Genomic DNA, 6,000 nt, shown 5'->3' with positions numbered 1-6,000 from the left:
TTTCAAATTCATTTCAAATAGGCCTAGGACACTTTCAGTAATTTTTTACACAGTCCCCATTTTTTAGAATTTTCAAATCAGTCCCCAATCTTTTAGAATGTTCAGATCAGTCCCCAATTTTTTAGAATTTGCAAATCAGTCCCTGCTCTTTTAAAATCGTTTAATTCAGTCCCTGGACATTTTCTAAAATATCCTGCCCTTTTCTACTTGGATCACCCACCGACAATGCATGTGCCCCATTTAAATATTTCAATTTTGTAATTATGTGAGCATATCGGAAATTAGAGTTTATCGGGCGGTCAACTAATGACTATCTCGACGGCTCGAAAGCCGTAGACTAAAGCATTCGGCAAATTTCTAACTAACCTAAAATTCTACATACGGAATAATCGGGACGTTAAATTTGGCTAAATTAAATCACTTGACACTTTTAAATGAATTGCACGAACCGATTTAATAACCTGTAATCGCATCGACAGTTCAAGAACTGTTAATCATGCCTTTTTCAAAATTCACAATTTCAAAAGCACCGAGATACGTACAACGTAATCTTAATTTTCATGCACACACATATTTACCGATTTAAGGGCATGATTACCGGTTCTTGTCCTGCCGTCACTCTAGTGTAGGTTTGTGTTTAGAACGGGTTAAAATATGGGAAAACGGATTAACCTCAAACTCGGCTTAATCAAACATGGTCAAATAGAGGGTTAGGTTTTGGGTTTTTTTTTTTTAGGTGAAAAACACTCTTAATTGGTAAAAGCCATATTGTCGCGATACATAATAATCTAAAAAAATAACCCACACATTCGAGACTTGACTATGGATATCACGTCTGTCGAGTCCGATAAAATAATGCCGGATGCTACATACCCTATCCATCACCCCTTTTTGTTTGTTTTAAGGTAGGATTTGTATGCTAATGTACTCCGGTTAATAATCAGTTAATTCACGTAAATTCGGCGATAAAAAAAGAAAACCCCATTGTTTATTTATTTGAGCTTGCTTGTTACATTTTTTGCACTTGTTTGTTATGCAGATCAAGCCCGATCCTTAGGGATACGATTCACTGGGTCCAATGCCCATAACCTTCGATCACGGGATCCAATGCCCCCATACACCGAGAACCGACCGGGATTCAAAATCATACGGTGAGCATGAGTGAAATAGCGGTCGAACGCGAACCGACCGGGATTCAGTCATTGTAATTTATCTTTTATTTGAGAGAACAATGTAAGGGTTTTATGATGCATATTTATTCATGTAATAATCCCGGTCGGAGAGTGGACGGTCCAAGTGTATATTCGAATTTACGGTGTCAAAACGCGTAAGATGAGCGGAACTTAATTAAGCGGTAATTAAATAAAAAATGGCAAGCCTAGACAAGCTAGAGTACCGATAGGGCATGCGAGATATAGGCTCGCATGTAACAGAACCCCCGAATTCGGAACCTCGGGTTTCGCAGACCATATGCCTTAGCAATTAGGTGTACCCCGTACCCCTAGACCCGGGCAACTCACCGGCCCTCGACCTTCGGGTCGTAAACAGGTAGTGGCGACTCCTTCTCACGTGCGTCCGTCGCGCGTCCCCGGGAAGGTGGACACTTCCAAGCCGCGTTGCATTTAGGCACGCGCATGCGTGCCCCGACGAGACGAAATTCGGGTGCGCACAATCGATATGGAAGATGTCTCGTTTATCATGTACATATCTTGTATGTGTTTTATTTCCTGAATGTGTCTTCACGTATAGATACGGTCGTTCGTGATATGAACAAGCAGATGAATCCACACCGCACACACACACTTCAATCTTGATACATGATAAACGTGCCATAGATGATGCTTAAATAGAAAGATATCGTGGTCCTTGATAATTGATATATGATAAAAGTTGACTTGACATTGCATGTTCCTATCTCCGATATTGGATGGCACATTGAATTGTCACCAAAATCGACCCGAATCACTCCTCTAACTTTATCTTAGCGGATTCAAATGCTTCTCTTAATATCATGGGTCCGTGACTACCGATTTTATCATGTCGGGACACATCATCATTTTCAATTGATTGCTAAAGGGGTGCACACAACTAATAGTAGCTAGCTAATCGATATATTTTGATAATAAAAACATTTCAACCTCAATTGGTCTCCGCGCCTCGTTTTCTACGACCATTGGCCAATGTTTATCATCTTACCCCCCAAGTGTCGGTTCAAGGTGATTTGCTATGTCAGGCTGGCGTCCATCCGACACGGCGTTGTTCAGTGGTGCATCTGCAACCCGACCTGCCGGAGAAGTGGGCCGACGAGCGTTCTGGGCCTAATCATCAAAGGGCCCCATTGCTGAGAACCTCATATGGACAAATAAACAGGAATTGAACGGATTTATATGAGATTGGGTCCACAACATCTACCAACTCGAGATTTTGGTTATTTTTTATTTGCAGATGAGCACAATCGCCTATGAGTCCAGTAGAATTTAACATGGTATCAGAGTAAGATTACGCGCCTATATGAAATTTGAGATGAGCCTAATCGCTTATAATTCCAGTAGAATTTAACACCCATCTTGCCTACAACTTGTAAAACGTTCACCCAAATTAATCACATGCATACATACATATATGTGTGTGTGTGTGTCCGTGTGTATAATTATAATTATATCTGCAGGTCGACCATATAAGATATACCCTAGTGATTACCTTGAATTTCAGGGCATCGGACGATCAGCCTATTAATCCGAACAAACACATCAAATTTCCACCGACACTGTCGAGTTCTTCGAAATGAATGCGCAGTAGCTCCGAACGATATCTTTCATTGGCGTACTATATGTTCCATAATAATGCAATGGAGCATTCACCCACCTCCAGATCACTCAGTACATCTATATATCCTGATATGGCACGTTATAATTAAAACCACTTCATGCTCATACAATTCGGACGTATCGTCTCTACATAAACTCGATGGTTGCCCAAAAGTGTAAGCTAAGGGGAGTAATGGGAAGTATCTCTTTTTATCATGCTTGGACACATCACATGGAAATTTTGGGGTCCTTCGAGTACTTTAAGATGGGCTCACACAGTAGGATGAGATGTTTTGCTGTTTTCGTGCAAAGAATTTGCCTTCAGTAGGGCTGAGGTGCCATCCTTTGAAACATATTCAGACCTGAAATTCCACCAAACATAGATGGTCCATTAATTGTGGACATTAATGATTTTCATCACTTACATGATATGGTCACTCTTCGTTAAATTAATTTCATGGTGATCTATGCTTGTTTGACGGTGCAAAAAGAAATTTCCAGGCTGAGATGTAAAGATGATTGGTCTCAGTGATTAGATTGAAGATAACTGTCGTTTCACCAGCTTATACGTACGTTTTCACTTATAGCTGGCGAGGAATTTTATCAGTACGCTTGATCACTGAAATTTGATCCATTAATCAAATGGGAACTTAACTTGATTTGAATATAATGTGATTTGTTGCTTATGTCAAGGATAAGAAATTTCGATTTGAATGTGAGGGATTCTTCAAGGATTAGATGGAAAACTAGTTGCCTGCACGGTAATTTTAAGCCTCATACAAGGGATTAAGATTTTTTTTTTGTTCCGTTTGGTAATAGAGTAGAGTTTGATTTAGTTTGATTTTACAAAATAAAGACAAAATTAATTGAGAAAATTTATTATTAAAATTGAAGAAGATGACAAAAAAAGTAATGATCGTATTATTGAATTGAGAAAAAAATAATAAATAGTTGAGAGAATTTAATATTAAAAAATTAAATGTAATAATATATAAGAAAAAGTATGTGATAGAATTTATTATTAAATTGAAAAAAAAGATAAAAAAAAATAATGATTATGATGTTGAATTAAGAGAAAAGAAAAGTAAAATTAAATTAAATTCCGTTTTCAAATGGTTTGACCATGTTTTGCGATCGAAACAGCCTCGTACTAATTTCCAAATATACATTTGGTAAAAAAAATCATTATGAAGTCTATATCTATGTCCATGATTGATGTCAATATAATTGTCAACCCTCAAAGACATCAGCCATGCATGATTTTATCTAAATTTCCTTCTCTATTGACTCTAAACCCTAACTTCTGGCATTTCATTATTCGATAGCGACAATAATTGGCTAACTTGACACCACAGTCTTAACTTTTTGTTTGGACCGAGGAAAATAGAGAAAATGGAAGGAAATTAGTTGGAAAGAAAGTTTTCCAATTTAAGCGTTAATTTATAACATTAATTTTCTGCGACCAATCGTTGCGAAATAGATTGAGTATAACATCTTATCTCAATAAATTACCTAATTTTCATTCTCAAAACATTTTAATTATACATCGATTCTATAGGAAAGCCTGAGCTTTAAATTAGTCCTTTTGTAGGGGAGTGCCGGGACTATTAGAACTGATTTATAACCATTCCAAAATTGCAACCCAAGTGTCATGACTGGTTGTTATGGCGATAAGGCACGCGCATCACAAAAATTCATAAAAACCATAAATTATATGCCATATGGCCTTTATTAATTTCAACGGGTTCAGTTCAGGCCCATATTCCTGACCGGCCTCCACTATCCACCAAATTTCTTCCCTTGATTGGTTAGGGCGGATTTGATTGCGATAATGAAATTTCAAGGATGTCATCATAACGTTACAAGTTTTTAATTGCCTCAGCTCCTTTACGAAAAGGATGTGATCATGCCAAATCGAGAAGGATTTTTTGTGATTGGTTATGAGAGAACAAGGTGCGAAAGCGATATCCTTGGATTCTCATGTGGAATTAATTAAACATATATTGAATTTGCAATGGTGACTAGGGGTGCATTGATATAAGGATTCGGTGCGGTAATACTCTCTCTTGATATCTCATCATCATGTTCTCAGTAGATATCATTTTCAGAAAACATCTTCCTCTATACATCCTGTTCTACTCAAAACTTGATCGTGGGATTTATACGCGAGCGAAAATATTACAATCGAGTTCTTCATTCTGCCTGAGGCACTGATGTTTAATTTCTTATTTTCTGGGCCAACAGAGTGATTAATGCTCGTATTCTTTAATACCCAGTAAGCTTAATCTGAAGGACGACTATCATTAAATACTTCGACAGTACAAATCTTCAAGTTCACCGTCACTACCTTTCAATCACATTAAATACGGTATCTTTTTAACCGGTCGTAATTAAGATTAAATAAGATAATTTCAATGCTAGAGAATCTAGCAATGGTTTTACCACATAGTAGTCAGTAGATAATAATTTAATAATTAATTAATATACTTCTCTTATTTTCTTTTCTGCAGGCTAATTAATTGCGGGCTTATTACTACATTAATATTTCACCAAGATCATTAAATCTCGGGTCAGAAGCTCAACTCTACACCTCATAAAAAAGAGGAATTATATATAGACAGAATATATAATCTACCCTCCTTAATAATTGAAGCACATGCCTCCTTGTGGCATTATTATTTTATTGATGATGCTCCATTCCTTTTTCTATTTTTCCGCGAATTGTTTCTCTCAGACTCCATAATTTTGGTCGTATAAGGCAGAAAAACATGGATCGATATATGACTAATACGAAGCATGCACCTCCCCTTACTTTCCCTCTCTTCGCAACTTTGGTTGGGTCACATGCATCTATCAATTAGTTTAAGTTCTTGACAGTCGACATGTATCACTCGAGACATATTATTTCTAAGCTTATACGACTTTCGACATCCGTTTATGTTACACGTGAAGTTCGAAAATTGAGCAAGCAAATGCCGCAAAGCTTTCGTAAAACTTCCAATCTGATTCTTATTTTCTTTTTAGTTTCATCTGGGATTAGCTATGTCTCTATTCCACGTCAAGTTTCTGACCGCAATATGACTCGTAAAAAATTTCCCAAAAATAATGTCTAAAGAAGGCTTGATTTTGTAGATAATTGATAAAATATGCTTAGTTTCTTCTTTATTATAGTTCCACAAGATAATTCAAAAAA

This window comes from Punica granatum, chromosome 4, assembly GCF_007655135.1.
Source record: "Punica granatum isolate Tunisia-2019 chromosome 4, ASM765513v2, whole genome shotgun sequence".
In the NCBI taxonomy this organism is placed as follows: domain Eukaryota; kingdom Viridiplantae; phylum Streptophyta; class Magnoliopsida; order Myrtales; family Lythraceae; genus Punica; species Punica granatum.
This window is presented reverse-complemented; position numbering follows the sequence as displayed.